Below are 20377 nucleotides of genomic sequence, written 5' to 3' on the forward strand. Positions count from 1 at the left end.
GCACAATTTTACTGTGGGCAGCGGAGAAGCATGTAGGTTTTCCCTCTAGCAGTATGTGCCTGTGCTGCAGTGCAATTGTTTGCAGCAGTGAGATGTGGCCTCTGTCTGATACCATTTTCCCTGTATCCAAATTCAGATCAAGGTTGTGCTGCTGTTTGGTGCAGGTGAATTACTTTGTCTGGTGTCCTGACATGAATGCTGATCTTAAACTGAAATTGTCTGGGAGCTGGGGGAGGAGAATTGAATGGTGGTGAAGAAAACTCTTGTTTAAATGAGACATAAAACTGATTCTGGCCTGAATGCATCTATTAAATACTTTCCTGCAGTCTTCCGGAAGGTCTTGTATCTGATGATCCACCTGTCTGTAATGTGCCTTTGACTCAGTTCTCCTTGGCTTTTTCAGGGAAATTGGTAATCAGTGGCATGTTGTCACACCTCATCACAACAGTGACTACTTCCAAGCAACGAATGAGGTGCTTCATCTCCCTGGGATCCCACGTACCCTTCTGCTTTAAAAAGAGAGGCAGCCCAAGGAACTTAAGGCCCTGATGCTGTTCCTCTTGCATTGTGCACATGGTTTGTCAGCCTGGACTAAACGGTGCACTGCTGTTTGAACGCCATGGAAAGCTGCATGGAAAAGCAGTGCCTCCAAGGATGCCTTCTGTGATCACCCCTGTTAAGCACCTGCCCTCCCTCTTTGTTGCCTTTTGCTGGCCCAGCTGCCAGGTCTGTTTTTGTATTTGAGGCTGTAGCTGTACCTTGACTGTTCACGTCCCTCTCTATGGAGGTACTGGTGGTGAGGGCACCTGTGAGCGACATGGTGGCAACAGCCCTGCTATCTAACATTTCTGTCTGAAGAAATTGGACGTTGTTCTCAGTGAACATAATAAGATAACTTTCCTGCACTGCCTACAGATGACATTTTAAAGTAACAAGAATTATGTTAAACTAGAAAAAGAAAATGAAGTGAATGCTTGCTGGGTATTGTGTTGATCAGTTGAGACCCTTTCAGTCTACGCAAATGGTTCTTCTCTGTGGCATGGTGGGTTTGTCCTGAACCTTGTCCTTTCATTTGTTTCATTTTGTTTTATCAAACTATCATTTATGAAAGCAATCTGGCAAATACGATACAATACAGACTGACTTGTGGTATTCCATCAGATCAGATAGATGATGCCCATTTCGATTTCTGTGTGTGCCAAAGTTAAAGCCCAGTACCATCATTTTATCTGCAAGCATTATGTGTTTACATTTCCAGACTGTTTTAGCAGAAGTGCCTGGCTATTTGGGGATAATGCAACCTGCTCGTGCTGTGTACTGTGCATGAAAAATGTCCACAAGCACAGGGCTTCGTGTCGAAAGGATTTGGACACCACCAGCCTGACACCAGAGCTTTGGAGCCACATCCCTGAAAGATTTTCTTTGAAGTATCAGAAAAGATTTACAGGGGGCCTGTGGTCTGAACACTTCCAGTGTGGTGAAGTAGAAGAAACCAGAAACCAGTCATGGTAAGAAAAATTACTTCCTAAACCTCTATTGTTGTTTTTTAAAATTTTATACATGAGTTATGTTATTTTGTTTTCTATTGCTGGGTGCGTTGAATTTCAACCCGTCCACATTTTTTGGCAAGACACTTCATCTGTGGCAAGCAATAACCCTCCTATTCTCCCCATATCTTTAATAATTATCATTTGAAAGGTTTTTGCAATGAGAAAATGAGAGAGCATTTCAGTTTTTCCACAGTTTTTTAATAGCTTGAAGAATTATCCAGGAGAAGAAATGGTTGCTATAATTGGCCCAAAACTAATGAAAGAAGAGCTTTGATGAAACATATTGATATTTACCATGGTCTGCCCACAGAAGCAAATTTCTTCATTAATTCTTTTTTCTTTAAATTCAAATTAATCTTGGGATAGTAAATATTACATGCTCTCCCCTTAGAAGGAATAGAATTTGTCACAGAGCAGTGGCACTGTGGCATTTGTAGAGACTTTTCCATCACTAAGGGATAATCGGCTTAATGACGGTGTGAACAGATTGCTAACTGCTGTGGTGGGCTTTCTGGGCTGGAGGGAGGACGCTAAAGTCTGGCAATGTCAGCGGGTAGCTGGCAAGAAAGTACGTTTGGTTTCTGTACCAAATGTCATGACATTTTTGTTTTGTCTTTATTTTTCTTGTGGGCTCTTGTTCCGAGCAGCAGCTTTATTGCAGAATGCCGTTGTATCACATCTAAGCTGTTTATGGTATGTGATAGCGTGGCCTGGGTGCACTGAAAGGCTCCCTGCTCACTCAGAGCTTAAACACAGGGTGGCAGGACTGCCTTTGTACGGTTACAGGCACGTGCTGGAGCCTGCCAGCTGCTTGCTCTATTCTGTGTCCCCGACTGTACAGGGTGTGTCTGTGTATGGCCAAGCGGGCATGTTTTCTTTTCAAGGAATGCTTGTATGCAACTAGTGCAATTAAAATTGTTAAACATCATTAGCAATTCTGCAGCATCCTTGTCTGATGCTACAGAACTAACATCTGCTCCAATTTTAGGCAACTAGTTTCAGTAAGCCGCAGATAAATAACTCTGCGGTAGACCTGGGAAATGGGAACGTGTATCGACCACCTTGCTCTGCCACTTTCTGAGGTGAAGACAGAGACTCAAAATCAAACCCAAGTCCCCAGGCCGCTTGCCAGATGCACTCTGTGGCTTGCCAGCACGACAAAAATTAGGGTGCTTGTGAAGTACAAGAGGGTTTTATTGTACTGGGATTACTGATGCCAAGTTCCCACTGGTTTAAAATGTGATTGGTGACATTCATACTTAAAAACACTTCTCTAAAATAAGTACAAAGTTATGTAGTTCTGCTCTTGAAGAAAAAAAAAAGAAAGGAAAAAAAGTGGAAATTTTCTGGAAATTGTATTCAAGTAACTGAATAACTGTGCTAAATGTGGTGAATGTTATCGTCTTAAATCATTGACAACCATTATTTAAAGTGGTGTTTTCCTTTGTACTTTCCTATGATATGTATTGCCAGCCTTTTTATAAGTTCTGTTAGATCCTCAAAATGAAAACTACCTCAGTCAAAGATTATTAGGTTGATGCATCCTTCTGTATGGTGGCAAGTGTCTGTGCAGTAGTAAATAGTGAAGTAACCCTGAGTAATTTTCCAGCCTTCTAAGGAAATCTTCTGTAACAAGTGTGGAGAAGGCAGAGAACCTAAAAGAAACAAGTGCAGGTGAATTCCAAGTCACGGCAGAGCAGAAGTTATAGCTCAAGCTCTGAGCAGGTAGGAATTTGTTTTCAATACAGGTCTTATCTTGTCATGCTCATGAAACGGTCTGCTTTCTTCTGATACTTCACCCCCACCTCCTTTCTGCTGGCTGTAGAGCAAATGCACCTGCTTTGTACATACCCTAAAACTGAGTAATGATGTGGGAGCACTGATGGATGAATACGCAGACTGGTCCTGAGCTGCAGGTGCCGAGCTTGGTGTTATCAGCACCTGTAACGTAGTTTTAAATATTTGTTGTATTAAATGTGGATAGATATTGCACTTGTGGGATTAGGTGAAGCTCAGTGGGACTTCTGACCTGACACTGCCTTCCTCTCCCCACAACAGTGGAGCTACTAGGCAGTCCCCATGGCAGAGGTTTTAAACACGTCCAAGCACTGCACGAGGGAAACAGTGAGGCATCATCCAGAGAACTGGAAGGGTGATGGGAATTTAACTGAGCGCATTTTCTTTTATTTTAGATTTATAGTATATAAGACAGTTATTAGAATATGCGATCAACCCTGAGTTCCTAAAATTACGATATATTTCTTTCCTTGGAATTTGTTTCCGAATGAACTGTTAGCATAACTTCAGAGGTCCTTGAGGTATTTAATATATATATATATATATATTAATTTAACAAGTGATTTTATGTACAGGTGTACCTATAAATACCTGGACTTAGTTATAAATATTAGATTTAATCTCAGTAAGGACACAATAAAAAAAAAAGAAAAAGAAATATAGATAGGTATCAATTCCCAGGTCACCTAATTAAGTGGCATCCTTGCTTTGTAACTTTTATTGTGCTAAACAAGGAATGTGTATACTAATTAAGATGACTAATAGTTATGTTCAATCTAATTATAGCACTGCCAGGAGGCACTATAATACTTAAGGGTCTGTCAGCGCTTTTACTACAAAATCTTGGTCTTACAAGCTAATCTGCACACCTGTACTGTACTTGCTGCCTTACAATGTCACAGGTTTCACACTGCATGTACTATCGTGATTTGAATGATATTTACTTGAAAGGTGGGTTTTCTTTCTGGTGCTTGAGATGGAAGTTTCAAAGCAAAAATGCTTTTTATTGATTCTGAAACACACATGAGCAAACTTCAAAAGTTTATGTTGCAACTTGTTATATTTGCATAAATATCAATATTTGGGTATTTGAGAGGAATCTCTGATGTTGGCAAAACAGGCCAGGAAGTCTGGCAGGAACAAAATCTTTGCGGTTCCTGTGGCACCATGCCCACCTCGGGGTGGCCGTGAAGCATTGCTTCTCTTCTAGTATCTGCTACTGCCCTTCTGGTGCAGGGCTCCTGAAAAGTAATGTTTGTGTCAGTCTGGAATAATAACCAAATGCAACAAATACAATCCTGAAACTAAATCCTCAGCTTGAGCAGAGCTTTGCGTTCAGTGTTTTTATCTGAGCTGTTTCGGACTGGTGTAATTGCAGGATTTACTTTTCATTTTATTGGCACAGAAAGTGATGCCCTGGCGTTTACTAAGGCAGCAATGGCAGCAACGACTGCAGATCATATCCAGAGCACTCTCAGGTCCTGCAGCTCCTGTGAGTATAGGGTGAACATGTAGGATGGGAGCTTTTGAAACTGAATTCATCAACAAATCAGTAGCTATTATGTCATGTCATGAATCAAGAAGCTAGTTGTTAGGATTAACATTTTACTGTGATCTTTTTTGCTGTGATATATTGAGAACTCTTTTTTTTTTTTAAGTCAGATGAAATAGATTTGAAGAACCATAAATATGGATCCACAATAATGTATTTAAAAGGCAATAGCCTTTCTTTTTTAAAGAGCTCAATATGTCTCATGAAGAAATCCGTTAAAAACCGTTACTGAAACCATTTTTCAGCATTTTTGCAGTTATAGATGCTGTACAGCTGGAGAATAGCGGAAATATATTGTGTCCTCTCAAAAAAGAGTGAGAGAGATGAGTTTCTTTGATTGGATTGTGTGAATTTTGATATGGTGAAAAGGCAGGGCAAGATGGACAAATCTCACTTTAAAATAATCTAAACCAGGATGTCATGTGGAACACCTGTGGCACAGGGGTGTTTTGTTTGTGACAACGATGATATTTTTGACCTGAATATTCAGGGTAGGTGTTGTACAGTTGCAGTAGGTGACAGGAATGATAATTGTCACACATACCCTGGTGTACTTCAGTACTGCATATACTGGGGAACTATCTGCAAGATAACACCATTCCAAATCAACAGTGTCTCTGCAAATACCGTAGGACTCATTAAGAGCCGTGTCAGTTAGTAGTTTCCAAATGGCAAAGGTGAATTGAGGGTGTTTCATCCATGAAACATTCATAGAGTATTTCATGAGTTGTCAAAATAGGAGAGACAACAGAGCTGAGGCTGCAGTTTTTTCCTCTAGGCTGAGATTCACAGCTCAGCATGGCCAGAAGATCAGGAGGAGGATTCGCTGCTTATTGGAGTACAGTCGCGTTGCGGTGACAGTCACCAAACTGCACACTTGGAGCGTCTCCATGCCAGAATCTGACCTGCAGTGAAAGGGCCCAGCTTGGTTTATTTTGTGCTTCTGCGTTCCTCCAACCTCCAGCTCTGGGGGCACCCTAGGTGCCAATCTCCCTTCTGCCCCTTCTTTGAGAGCTGCAGCACACAATCCGGTGCCAGGTCTGCCTGCTGGGTTTCTGCAGACACAGAATACGTACCATGCAGTGAGCATCTCTGGTTGCTGCTCAACTCAGGGTGCTTTTAAAGGCTCTTTTCTAGTTGCCACCACCGCTGCTTCATAGCTTCCACCTTCCCTGAAAGGAAGCTCCCCCAAACCCATCCAGTGAAAGCAGCTCACCAGCCTCAGCTGCTTCCTTCTCCCCGATGCAGCAGGACCTCATTAAACACACAACAGCAAACATTCCTGATGCGCAGTGTTTACAGCAAGGCCTTTGTGTCATCATACAGTGAGACTTTTTCTTTCACCCTCCAGACATGCAGATCGGGGTTAATATTTGCATCATGTTGACAGTTTATGCTTAATGTTATCTTTCATACGCTGCTTGCTTGCTAGAAAATTTGACACCCTTGTAAGTGTTAGGTTTTCATTCAAGAGGCCATTGAGAGACAATGAAGAACAAAATAAGGCAAGATAAACAAAAGCCTCTTAAGATGAGCTTGGAAATTTTCTGCTGGCCTTTATTCCCTTATGGAGTTTCTGGTACTGCACAAAGAAAAAACATACATATAGTCTTAGGAGGTGATAGGCTGCTCAGAATATGAAATCTGTAGCACATTCTGAATATGTTTTGTGTAACAGCAAGAGATTAGGGATTTCTTTCACTGCTACCTAAACAAGCAAATGGAGTAAGGACTTCCAGCTGTTCATTATCTATAGTTCACTTCTCTTTTAAGCTTTTATAAGGCAGGATGAATCACCTTGATCTTTGCTAACATTCATTTTCTCAAATCAGCTGTTTTTTGAACAATGGTGTGGCGAAACAGACATTTGCAGTTTGGTTTTGGCTGATTTTATCTAGATTGGTATTTAGTAATGGTTTTCAGCAGTCTTTGCTCCTACTCTTTTTTGCATTTCTATGCATTTGTTCTGAAAGTAGACAAGAATCTATCAAATGTAAGCTGTGCACAGCCAAGGAGACACAGTCGGGGGCCTGTGCAAACCCTTCACCAGGCTTGAGGGGTGTGACCCGTGCTGAAGGCTGCTCACCAAAGGTAAGGTGACTTCAGGGGTGCTTTGGGGTACCCGTGAAGCCAGCAGAGGTGGCTGCGGGCAGCTCCTGCTTTCCCAGCCAGCTGCCGGGCAGGACCAGCAAAGGGTCCTGGTGGGGGTGCCGGCCCCTGCATCCCACCGCCTGCCCAGTGCCCAGGACAAGCCTCTGCTCCACTTTCTGCTGAAACACCGCTTCACTCGTTAGCAGCCAGCTGCCAATAAACGGCATCTCTTTAGCAGCTCCAGCATCCTGAATCGGGATAACGTGCATAAACCAAAACAACTGACACTACGCCTAATACTGCGCTATTTTATCTCCTCCCTAACAGTCTCTAGCCAGTATATGCAGAGATGTGCATCTGCTTTGGCTTATGCTCCTTGCTTTTATTTCAACAGACCACAGTAAACTATGGTCATGTTGTCCCTCAATCTGGAGGAGTTTTTAGGCAAGATGTTCTGATTTTAATGGGCCTGTGGTTATCTCAGGTTGGCCAGTGCTTTAGAGTAAATGGCTTCTGTGGTGTGAAAAGCCTTACTCTGGTATGCAGCAGAAGATAAATTCAGTCATTGGAAATCCTTCTTGGGTATCTCAAAGAGATGATCATAATGGTTCCACGTGAGGAGCTCAGGCCTTTGAGACGTAGGTGTGTTTGCAGCCTGTCTCGGTGCCGATCGCTTCACTGCTGAATTCCATTTGACGTGCCTCACAATTAAGTGTAATACAGCTGTGGGAATGTAGGTCAGCAGTCTCTTTATTCTACATAATTCTACATTCTCGTTTTCAAGAGAAAAAACTTTAAAGGAACCGAGAGAAAGTAAAGAGCAGAAAAATTACTTCAAAACAAAGTTTTAATGAAGCTTTCTACTACACATTTAATGAACGGGTACTACATTTTCCAAGACATTATTAACATAGCTGAATTAGCCTGATGTGCTGCTGCTTTATCCTGAGGCTTTTGATTACCATGACTTGGCTTTATCTCACTATTCTGCATACTAAAAGTCACCTGGGAAAAGAAGCTCCTGAGGCTGAGCCAGGGACGCAGGGGCTGCAGGCCTGTGCGTTATTAAAGAAGGTGTCTGCAGACTCCTCAGCCTGGGCGCATATTTCCTAGCGATTCCACTTCAGCTGCATGCCCGCCTGTACGACCTGTCCTCAGTGTCCGCTGCAGAAGCCTCCTGGTCTGTGTGGATGTACCGGGGCTTGCCCGCGGTGCGATGCCATCAGAAGGGTTTCCCTTTGTCTCGTGGAGCCTGTGGGTGGGAGATTCGCGCTGGATTCCCCGGGGCAGCGGCTTGTCTCACACACACACACCCCTGAATCAGCAGAAATTGCCTGGCTTATCAGACGTTGAATTTAAAATTCAGTTTCACACTTCACCCAAGACCAGGATTACCACGAGGTGCTCGATTGATTATTTTTCTCTCATAGGAGCACCAGCCAACGCAGAACAGCCATAATGGAAGACGTAAAAGTGCTCAACGTTAATATTTAGCATGTAGAATCCTGCATTGAGGCCCCATTACGGCAAGGCAGGACGCAGAACAAAAGCAGATTCCTGTGAAAAACACTATTTGAGTTGAGAGAAACAAAAGATGACTGTACCAAACAGATGGGGGCGTTGGATATAACAACGAGATAGTTACTACAGTAAACAGCAGCCCCAGCACACCAGCTGCATAACATCTTAGCAGAGGCAATCCTATGTAATTTGACAACTTCCAAGCATGTGTTGCACCGAAAAGTCACATTTTTGCATCTTAATCGTTACTTGGTCAATATTTTCACTCAGAGTACATCAAGGTACTGACTGTAGGAATTAACCTGAATGTGTATTTACTTCGTGTCTGGCTTGATGTTAGAGCAGAGGCTAGAGATGACTAAACACTTGGTGAAAACTAGCATGAAATTTAATTTCCCTCGTGTGGCTTTCAAAGAACAACAAAAAAAAAACCTCAGCAGCAACAACAACAAAAACCAACATTTCCATTAAAATAAACTATGCTTGTATTAAAACAAGGTGAAAAATATAAGTATGTGCAACTGATAGAAAATAGCCTTCATGCAGCTGATTACTAGATTGATTGGCACTGAGATGGATTAATTGATTTTCCTGCGTTTGGCAGGGGTAGGGTCTGTCATAACAATTCTTAGAGTTTCACAAATGTTAACTAATCATTTGCCATCTTGCTGTCAGGTAGTAGTTTTGCTTTGTATACAGGTGGAAAAAAACAACAGCATGAATTACTTCCCTCAGGTGCCGCATCCTGCCAGAAGTGGAAGCAGTTTACCACAGTGCCTCCGCGCACAGATGCTGTGAGAATCCCCCTGCCTCTAGGTCTGGGAGTTTTGTTTTCATTGTGTCTTTCCGGGGCACAGGGTCCAGATTAGACTGAGGTATCTACAGGCTGAACGGGTAAAGTTTTTATGAATGTTGTCATCTTTGCTGTAGGAATGAAGCCTACAGCTGCTGTCCAAATTAATTGCAATCATTGTTCAAGTATTAGGAATTCCCAAATACAGCAAGATTTACCTAGCTTTTCAACATTGGACAAACGTAAGTAGTATGGCAACCAGGTATTTCTCCCACTCGTACTACTATTTTTCATGTCCTTTTTGAACTGTGAAAACTGGATTAAAATAGATAAGGCCCTTGTAGCACTGTGTAGATCAGTTGTCCTGGATAGTAGAGTTCACCTTCCTTGACGGACAGGGCCAATGCCAATTATCAGCAAGATCAAATACAGTACGTCCACTGAGACTCTCACCTCTCTCAGCCTTGCTTTACAGTTTCTTCCTTTTTGGTCTGAAGTATTAATAATAAAAAAAATAATAAAATGACAAGCTAGAAATCAATGTCAAATATAAAAAGTGTTTATTATCCATGTGAAACCTAATACTGCGTTCCCTGCAATGGCAACAGTTGACTGATGAGGCTGACACATAGGAACATTCTCTCCATTCTCTCGTTTTGACAAGTTTGATAGAGCCTTTGACTTGATTTTTTTTTTTTTTCCTAATGGATAAAAGGAAAGCTGGTGTGCTGGTGTTAATATATATGGATTTTTTTTGGGGGGGGGGTATAGTTACTGTCTACTGAGAAATCCTGATCTTTGAAAACAAAAATCTGAGATCAGCTAGCAATTCTCTCTCCAGCTACCCTTGTGATACTACAGCAGCTCTGCATACCTGTTGCTTCTGCGGCTTCATTTCCCTTCCATGCTGATGGCATGTCTTCCTTTTGCCAGCCAGTGTGTAGAGGCAAAATCAGTTGTTGTTTTCTTACCTTTATAATCCCTGAATTTTCTTACGCATATTAATTGAAAATACCCCCTCATCCCTTTGTGCTCCATGACATTATATAGCCTTCTCCAAGGAGAAGTTGTTTGGCCAGCATGGTCATGTTCAGGATTATTCACATCAGTAAGATTTGAACAGTGAGCATTTGATTTCACGTGGCACTGCTGCTCCTGGAGATTTCTGCATTCAAAACACACTTACGTTTTTGTGTTACAAGGATAAGAAAAATATCCTAGTTAAATGGAGCATAATTTTGTTTATGCTTTGTTTAAACCAAGGGATAGAATGAGAGAGAATTACAGAACTTGTTCTTAAACTGAAGATTTATATCTTAAAACTTGGACATCAAATATTAGAAGTGAAAGGGGCACAGTCCTGCTAAGCTCCACAACAGACAGTGCTTCAGGTGGAAGTGTTAGGGCTATTTTCCTTAGGTGTTAGATTTGCTGCCAGGCTGATAGGATTAATTCCCTCTACAATAAAATGACCGCTTAAAATCCAGCAAGATGATGTGATCGATAAGTTCTTTCAGCATTTCCACAGACTTTATTTAACTATTTTGTAGTTCCTCCCTGATCTGTAACTGAGCCGGGGCAGAGGCTGTGCAGTTCTGGGTCTTCCTCCACCACTTGTCTGCCCGTCTGCTGGTGAGGGGCAGGGGCTTCGGACGGCCCTGCTGATGGGCTCATCGAGTAGCTGGGACTTTTGGCTGCTGGGTTGATATATTAGGGATTTTGCTGTGTGCATGCTAGAGGGGCATCAAGCTGCATAGTTGGAAGCTGCTTTGAAATGACTGCTCCCCCAAGGCTTGGGGACACAAAGCACAGTGGGGTTAAACCAGTTGGAAGACGGTGTCTTTAGCAAACATCTGTATTTTGAAAATGTCTCCTTGGCAGGGCTGCAGTAATGGCTTGAGAGAGAAGGTTTTCTATCTTGCTTTGGTGGTCAGAATGTCCAGAGCTACACTGGACATAAGCAGCACAATGAATCCACGTATTCAGGCTTGCTCTGCTGGTCTTTGGGGCTGGGTGGTTTCAGGGTCTATGACAGGTGCTATAAAAGAGGTTGGAGGAACCCTAAAATTGAACTAACTTTGTCCGTAAGCTGTGCAAATCGCTATCTTGTTAAAATAATAGGGCAGTGAATAAGAGACTTCTACAGAGATCTGTAACTCCATGATTTGAATTCTTGTTTGGTTTGGTTTCATCATCTATAAGTAAAACTAATTCAGAGAAAGTGTTTTTACTGATTAAAAAAATCAAAATAACTTGGAAGTATCAGATGTATAATTAAGTTTTGTCATTTACTTCTAAAGGAAGCAGCACATTTTACCCTGAGGTAAATCAGTTATTTTATCATGTGTGAACTCTGCCAGTGGTAAGAGTATGTCACATCTGTAAATTCATGAGGCACCTGTAGATTTTGTTTGTCAATACATAATTTCTCAAGGCTCTAAAATACATATATTGTTCAAGATTTTGCAACCCAGTATGTCTGGCTGTGTGCTTCTTGCCACAGCAGCAGGATCCAGACATTTCAATGCTGATATAGTGATCGCCAGTACTCACTCTTGCTTTTTAAAAAAGGAAAAAATAGTACAAATGAAACAGAAATGATTAGTGAGGTACCAGTGAGTCATGTTTCTATGTGACTTCACGAGCATGGCCGATGTCTGGTCTGAGAGCTCGAGTCAGCAGCTTCTGTGGTTTAATGTGGCTGTCTTGTAGTTAAAACTTACTCATAGAATTCAAATTTATATGTGATTTTCTGTCTAAAAATTAAATGATACAGCCCAGCTTTCAGACTGGGGAGGCAACTCCGCGTGATGAGTCACAACTTGACTTCTTTGTTGTTGTTTAAGAAATGAGTATACTTCATGTCAGCAACATGTGGTTTTCTCAAGAGTTAATATTTCTTTCTTCATTTTTCCCTTGAGTTTACTCCAAGTTATCTTAATTGCATGCTACAAAGTAATTAAAAATATGGGTCTTCAGCTCCTTCCATCTGAATGGCTCAGAAGGGAGTATGTGGGTCGGGGGAGTGTTGGCACCGGAGTCTCATCAGACTGTGACAAAATAAATTGTTCCTCCATTCGTTTAAGCGGAGTATAATGAGGTTTGACACAGTGAAAACTGAAGCTCAATCTGTAACTGAAATTTTATGTATCGGGTTGGTTGGAAACATCCCAAGAGGTCTTTGTGCAGCTGTTTAATACTATGAGTTTTCTTTATAGATGCTTAAACAAGCAGGCTTGCAGGAGTATCTAATATGGCTGTGGCACAACAAGGGTGTCAGGGAAGCAGGAGACTGATCCAGAGCTATCTTTTTGTCCTGCAAATAAATGCTTGTTGACTAAAAGTTAAAAAAAAACAAACAAAAAACCAGCAGCTATTTAGGTGGAATAACTCCTTGGTGGAGTCGAGGGGATCTGGGTTTGAGGCCTGGCTGAGTTCAAGGGTGGAGGCTCCGCACAAACCCAGCACTTTGTTGTGGAGGTGTCTTTCCCAAGGTAATCTGTCAAAGCTGGTAAACTGGGGTGAAAGAGGAAGGGTGAACCATAATTTCTGCATTTAACAAGAGTACAAAAGCTGATTGAAAATATTTTGGTTCACTGCTAAGAAATATTTCTTAGAAAGAGGAGCACTAATGATTTTAGCACATGTGTAAGCGGGCAGAGGGCTTCATGGTCTGTTCTTCCCATTTGTGGTTGGTAGATTTGGCTTCTGCCTATGGGAAGTATCTTTTTTCTTTTTTTTTTCTGAAAATGGAGAGAGGATACTAATGTGTGGTTAGTGAAACACATCAAAACCATGTCCAAATTTACAGACGTTAACTGCTAGCTGGATCAGCAGATCTACAGCTCCAAAAGGAGTTCAGTCAGCGGCTAAAGCTGTGCTGGAAGAGTGGATCCTGAGCTGCCTGCGAGCAAGTCACTAGAGGGCAGCCGGAGCCGCGCACCGGTGTGCAGAAGTGCGGTGTTGCACACCCGGGCTGGACGTGCAGCGTGCATCTCGGCAGAACCCCCTTCCAGCAGCTCGTGCCCGGGCTGCCCCAGCCTGGCTGTTTGTCACAAGCAGTTTTTTCTCATGTGCATTTCCCCTGTAACGCCAGCCTGCCTCCTGAAGGCAAGCAGACCTAGCCCAAGGATGTCCACACGCGATCTGTGTGTAACGGAGTTACTCCAGAAATGCCCCAGCGGCCACCTCAGCAAGGGAGCCTTTTTTACTGGAACCGCAGCTAAGTCTTTCTGCCTGTATGTCCGTGCCAGGGGAAGATCTGTCTGGCAAATACGTGACTGTGATATGTGATCTCCCTCCCCAAGGCATCACACTTGTGAGAACTGCAAGCATCTTGAAGCTTTAGTAGCTGTGGATTTTGTCAAGCTATTTTGAAAGGCAAGGGTGACCTACACTCTGTGAATCGTGGCATGTGCCACATGGGCAAAGCTGCATGACTCGAACTGTACTTACAGTGGGAAAGGTCACATACCAGATGCTCACAAAATACCTGGGGATTTTCAAGAGTACAAAAGAAGTGCACTGTAACACTAATAATGTGGATAATATTTTACTGTCCTGCAGTTTTCCATCATGGTGGCAATACGGTCCTGGAGCTGGGGAAGAGATCCTTGGGATCCTGCACAGGGTGTCCTTTAGCAGATGACAGCAGGGAGTATTCAGGCCCTGCAGCACTGGTAACTGTCCTGTGTAGCAAGGAGCACTTTGCCAGTGTCTCTGCGAGACCCTTGCACCATGGGCAAGAGACCAGTGCCAGTCTCGTCTCCTCCCTGTGCCGCAGAAAAGAAGCAGAAGAGCACTCAGCCATCGCTGCACTGGCTCCGTCTCCTAGGATGCTCCCTGTGCTCCTCTGCCAACCCCCACATAGCAACTGAAGGGTGTTTTTAGGATGCCTGTATAAATAACATACAGGCTTGTTTGCAGCTTGTCCTAGAAACTACCCCCTAAACATCCTTCCTGTGTAACATGAAGATGTTCTCAGGACTGTCCTCCATTCTCTACATCACTTCAGTAATCTCTGAACAACTGCTCAAAGTTTGCACAGAGGTTCTCTTAAGTGCTGTCTTAATGGAAACAAAAAATTTCTACTTCCTTCACAGTTCGGGTACCTGCCTGCCAAGGTATGGTTTGAGCTGGGAAGCTTCTGTTGTCTGTCATACTCCTCTACTCTTCCCACTGATGTTTACATAAATAGTCTAAGGAATAACATCTACACAATGCTTTGGATTTTCCTGCCTGGAAAACTCCTTCCAACCATCTGTCAAATGAGTAAGAATATTTCTACATCTTCAGCAGTTCCAGAAATGTTACTTCAGACTGCGATACAGCTGCGAGGCTCTGGATTAGCAGCTTCCCTAGGCAGTGGATTTGCAGTTGGACTGTAAAGCTGTATCCAGTATGGCTCTCACCCAGAGAGAAGAGCGGTCAAACAGCTGACTTACAGTGCTTCCAAAAAAAGAAAAAAAGAAAAAGTTAATCCAGGCAGTCTGGCTGCTTCTGTGGTGCAGATTTGTAGTTCCCTGGGAAGCAACAGTATAGCTGGTCAAGCTGTAATTAAAGCTAAAATGCAGTGTTTTGTTCAGATAAATGCTTTGGAAAAGAAACGTTTGCCAAACTCTCCTATGCAGATACTATTTTTCAAAACTGAGTTTTAGCTAATTAGCACTTACTTCAGATAGGCAGGCTTTCTTCCTAGGTGAGATGCTGAACGCGAGTTGCTGGCCTCTGAGGAGCATAGACTGATGGTTATGTTATCTGATCCAGAATATTTCACGTGTTAAAGCTGTTGCAAGTTACTGTTTTCCACATAAACAAAGTGTAGGCTGTTGCTTCTCCTGAGTGACTGGCCTGCATTATCACGGCTTTGTCCCATGGCATAGAAGTAATTCTGTTGGTTGGGCAAATGCACAGTACAACAGAGTGACTTGAGCAACACTGGTGGCAAAGGAGAACCTAAGTGGTACAATAAATAAGAGAGCCAGACCATCTCCACGCTTTCTGGTCTCAGTGAAGCAGCCCCCATCCTTTTTCCATGATGTTAGACATTTTTCGAAATCTAACAGCACAGTAAGTGCTAAAACAAATGAAAGAAAAAAAAAAGTCAATTTACAAGCCATAAATAAAATACTTGGGAACTGTTACTAATCCTGAAATGCTTGCCATGATCTTCTGATCCGACTTTGTGCTAGTTGCCCCTAAATTAGCATGTAGAAGAACTGCTTGGGACCAGAGCTGGTAGGATGCAGCAGCTCCAGACACCAAGAGGGTGTGGATGGTTCCAGAGCAAGTTGTGCTTGGGAGAGGAGGTAGCTCTGAGCAGGGACTCCAGGAAGCCTGGGCCTCAGAAGAAACTGAGATTTTAGGGTTTTTGTTATTAAATATAACTGTGAGTAACACAACAGTTGCCTTCATCGTTTTTCGTGATGAAATGAGGCATGTTGAACTGCTTCCAGGTAGCAGATGGTAAGGATCCCACTTTCATGTTGGCTAGGTCTGCGACTGGCTGGGAAGCAGCTTTTCCTTTGTGTTGTAGGATCTGTCGCAGGAATTCTCAGACACACACACACACATACTCAAGCTGAAAGATGAGTAAACAATTTCCGTTATTCCTGGATGGGGAGGTGGATCCTGCCTCAGCAAAGGGCTCCAGCTCTGCTCAGAAGCACTCTCAAGTGTCTACTTACACACTTGCTGATCTGGAGCTGTAAATTCAAATTCCCTTTTTGCAACTGCTTGATAACTTTCTGCTTTCCTTTTTGGCTGTTAACAAAGAGTATTGCTTCATAGACTTGCTTCAAAATAGGAAAGGAATATGTTGGTATTTCCTTTCTGTTTTCAAGACAGTCTCTTCCAGCTGATGTCCTTCCATTATTTATCTAAGTGACCCATCTTCTTGAGTCAGCCAAGTTAGAGCCAACCGGAGACGTAAAAACAGCTCTCAAACTTTCTGCTTGTCTCTACAAAGTGTTTCAAGTTATCTGAACCAAGAAAAAGTGAACGTTGCTGATTTCATGTAGTGCTTTGTATACCTGACTTAATGAGAGGATTTCCAAGATTGCCACCAAGCAGGCTTTGCTTGACAGTCAGTTTGTCTAAGACATGTTTGCAGTTTGGGATTTGCAGTTCTCTTAACTATACTTCAGCTGTGGTGCTGGCAAGCCTGTGAAAGCTGACTGGTAGCTGATGATATAGCAAAAGTAATAGCCAAGGCAATTGGCAGAATTTTAGGGGTGATGGCAAAGTGTTTATGATTTAAAATGACAAAATGTGTAAAGTGCCTATGGCTCTGAATAGATGCTGAAAGAATAAATAAAATAAATTGGACCATCTGGCACTCACGACTTTCTGTGCAGTCTTAGCCAGCAGTTTGTAGGAAATTAAAACATGATAATATTGTCTCTCTCAATGGTTGTTAGGAGTGATCATTGTGAAACACGTGTAAACACTGAACTGGAATTTCTGGAAACAGCAGCATATGCAAAATTGGCAGAAAATCACAGTGCTCTGGGGATCGGAATAACTGGAAGGAGAGCACCAGCGAGCCTGGAAAGACTTGTGGGTCTGCGGGACAAGTAATGGCTAGTGCAGAATTGCTGGCTCCCCTGGCCAAGACACTGGCAGGTAGAAGAGCTGCTGGAGATGTGGCGCTGCACTAAGCCATCTAATTTCTTGCGGTCTGTGGGGTTTGGTAGGGCTGAGTGACATGGTGCCGTGTCCAAATTGCTTCTTGCCATCTTCCTCTCATCCTTCAGCAAGGCCGCTTGTCAGAAGGTTGTAAAGGGTGCTTTGAGTAACAGGCTCCGGTGATCGCGTTAGTAGGCTCCTGTTTTTTCATAAGTACTAATGAGTAAATCATGGAGAGGGCTTTTATGAACAGGCATCTTATTCAGCAATTTATAACCCATTGACCGCTGGCTTTAGTTGGTTTGGAAATACAATGCATTTCTCCTCCCAGTCTCATTTTTTAAATTCTTGGCCTATGCACAGTATATCTCAAATGTTTTCTTCTCTATTTGAACATTTTCGTAACATCATTATCATTTTCTTTCTAGTCATAAATGTCAGTTTTAGGATTGAAGAAGAAAACATAGTAATTGGGAGCCTTTATTAAGCTCTATTGTTTGATGTATTTCTTTCCTTTTTTCTGGTGTATGCAACTTCTGTAAAGTTGGAAAGCAAGCTCAAAAGGGTGCTGCCCAATTCACGCTGACTAGAAACATTTGTTTTGTCAGCTACACCTTGTATTAATGAGATTAAACAGAGGTTGTGGAAGAAAGGGACACCTTCTGGTTTGGCTGTGTCTAGTAGATTATGGTGAAAAGTAAAGCTTGTTTCTACCTGAGCACGAATTTGTGATATGTCTATCACAAAACATCTCAGCATATTGATGCTGGATTCACACTTGCATGGGACCCTTTGGCCCAGAATATAAATCCAAAACTTCAGCTATGCCTTTAAAATGGACAGCTGTGAGGAGCTCAGGTAACAAAGATAGAGGCTGGGAGACAAGAACTTGAGCTGCCTTGGTAGCAGTTAGGGAGAAAGTTTGTGGCATAACAACACAAGCCAATGGGAGGGATTGTGTTTGCTCTCTTGCAGTGGAGTAGCAGCACATGCTTGCACATCAGTGGTGTATCTAAAGAAAGAGGTTTTATTTGCTTCCTTTATCTTTTTAAAGATGACGTTCATGGCTGAGACTGGTAAAAGGGCTGTATCCCTTCCCTGCATCCTTCTGGCGCATCATGACACAATGAGAACCTTTCTTCCCAGGCCCTGACTGTGCAGGATCCAGAAATGCTTCTCCAGACTAAGAAATTATGACTGTATTTCCACGTATTTCATGTTGCAGTTCTAAAGAGAACCCTTTAAAGGACGATGAAAGCAACGCAAGTCAAGCTGATGCTTGCAGCTGGAATCCCTGACATAAAGCCGCGAGCACGTCTAGAAGTGAGGAGAGCCAAGCTTTCATCCTGCGGTTTTTTCTTTTGGGAGCAGAAGTAGTTGATATTCAGAGTTTTTAATGAAATTTATCTTCGGATAAGACCCATTTCATCTAGCTGTTGCTGTCTAGAAATTAACTGCCTGGTCTTATACTCAGTAGCCAGTTGAGTGTGGGGGGGGGATCTCTAGAGGCCACTTCATGCCACCTTGTTAGACACCCATCATTAAGTGAGCCAAGAGCTGTCCCATTCAGCATGTTTGCTGAAGAATTTAGCTGTTGATATCACAAGATATGACTTAGCAATCGGTCCTGTTTGTAGCTAACCTTGGAGTGAGAACATTTCATTTCATTTAACTCAAAGTAGTCTAAAATTATTTTTTGGAAGGACTTAAAGCCTTAGCTTTTGTAAACAAGCTTAATTTTGGACCATCATTTTGTTCAGCTCCAAATGAAAATGAGGCCTCAATTGTCTCTTATATGAAACAGGTTAAAAAAAAAAATCCCATCTTTAGACATTGATGAAGAACCTTTCACATTTCTAAATTAATTGGGCTTGATTGTCTCTGTGCTTTTTTCTTTTTGTTTGTTTCTCCAGTCAGTCTACTGAGAATGTTTATTGACAGGGCAATGTGGTGTTGGAAAAGTAGTCAGAGCCAGGGGATCTGAAAGGGGGATGTTTTATTCAGCATCAGGCTTCCGCCTGCTTGGTTGCGTGGAGCCTGGGACTCCAGACGGTGCTGCTGACAGCAGTCAACAAAACGTTACACTTCAAGGCCAAAGTGTGGAGTGCCATACTTCAGAAAAAGAATCTTGAATGTTTATTTCATGGGCAAATACCAGCTAATTTTTTTTTATTCCCCTCCCCTCCCCAAAGCTAGCAAAGTGGCTCAATTTGGGTGGATTTTCCTGGCGATGCCAGAAAATGTTCTTGCTCTAACCGCACGAGTTGCCAAAGCTTTGAGTTGCATGCTCAGTCGAAGGGTGGTACAGCCAGGCAAGGCAAAGGTTGAAAGCTTTTTATTGTGGGCAAAGCAACATTTTTTTTTGTTTTGTTTTGTTTTTCATTTCAATTCAGAAACCTCTGTATTGCTTTAGCTGAAATTAAAAAAAAAAAAAAAGATGAAAGAAATTGCCTGAGGCATACACCCAGCATGTAAACTTTCAGCCTAAAGCCTGGCAGTGGTATAAATAACTGACAGAGGGTCTCGTACTGGAAAGCATTGGGCAATTTGGATAATGATGGCTCTAATCCTTCAGATACATTTACATGGAAACATCTAATGTCCATTGTTTTTTGAGTATGTTGCTTGCAGCTGGCATTCTCTTTTATGTAGAAAGAAGTATTGAAGCATTTTGTTTGCTGGAAAAAATAAAGTTTTCTATGCTGAAAATTGTGCAACTTGGCAAATGATGGCCAGAAATGCTAGAGCAACTGACTGTCAAGTACCCTTTTAAGTTAACTCCGATTGCTATATTTCTAAAAGAATTGGCTTTATTTTGAGTTACCGTAGACTCTTTTTCCCCCTTCCATACTACTCCCATGCCTTCTACATGGCAGTAGATCATCTGCAGCTACCAGAAGGTGCTAGTGGCTTTAGTGGCTGTGCCAGATCTTGCTTTCAGTGGCTGTAGCAAGCATTAAAATTAGCCCTTCAGTTTCAGTGGCAAAACATTCTGTGATGTGTGACAGCAGCAGAGAAATGTCCCCAGAGCAGTGATGGATCCCACCACTTGTCCCGTTGTCATCTAGCCCTGCTGTGCTGAACTACCGACAGCCTGTTGGTACTGCTCTGGCACAAAGTTGTTCCAGTTTCACCTCCGTGAAAATTTTTGGGGGTGAGATGTAGTAGAGGGAACTTTACACTCAGCTGCTTCCGCCTGAACTGGTTATCATTCTTATCGAACAGGGGAAAGGAGCATTGTTTCCAGCAGGTGATACGCCGGTTGCATTGTGCAAATTCATGAAATTTCTGCCAGATGCAGGGAGCTGGCTGTGAAATGTCACCTGACTTTTGGCAATAGCAACAGATGCAATTGCTCTTTAGTAAACCTATTGATTGCTTTTTTTTTTCCAGATTACAGATGAGGCGATTAATTGCCTTCCTTGCAAAGTCTTCTGTGGTGCTGTG

The 20377-nt window shown here is 42.5% G+C and overlaps 1 long non-coding RNA gene across 2 annotated transcripts in view; it reads left to right on the forward strand.

Annotated features, from left to right (window-relative positions):
• LOC308186713 overlaps nt 1–20377 on the forward strand; it is a 114347-nt gene that overhangs the window by 39248 nt on the left and 54722 nt on the right. For both annotated transcript variants that reach the window (XR_013944200.1, XR_013944201.1), the window contains exons 12-13: nt 404–1508; nt 3160–3275. This is a non-coding gene — a long non-coding RNA (uncharacterized lncRNA). The remainder of the gene's footprint in view (nt 1–403; nt 1509–3159; nt 3276–20377) is intronic.

This window comes from Anser brachyrhynchus (genome assembly GCF_964034855.1).
Source record: "Anser brachyrhynchus genome assembly, contig: SCAFFOLD_219, whole genome shotgun sequence".
NCBI lineage: Eukaryota > Metazoa > Chordata > Aves > Anseriformes > Anatidae > Anser > Anser brachyrhynchus.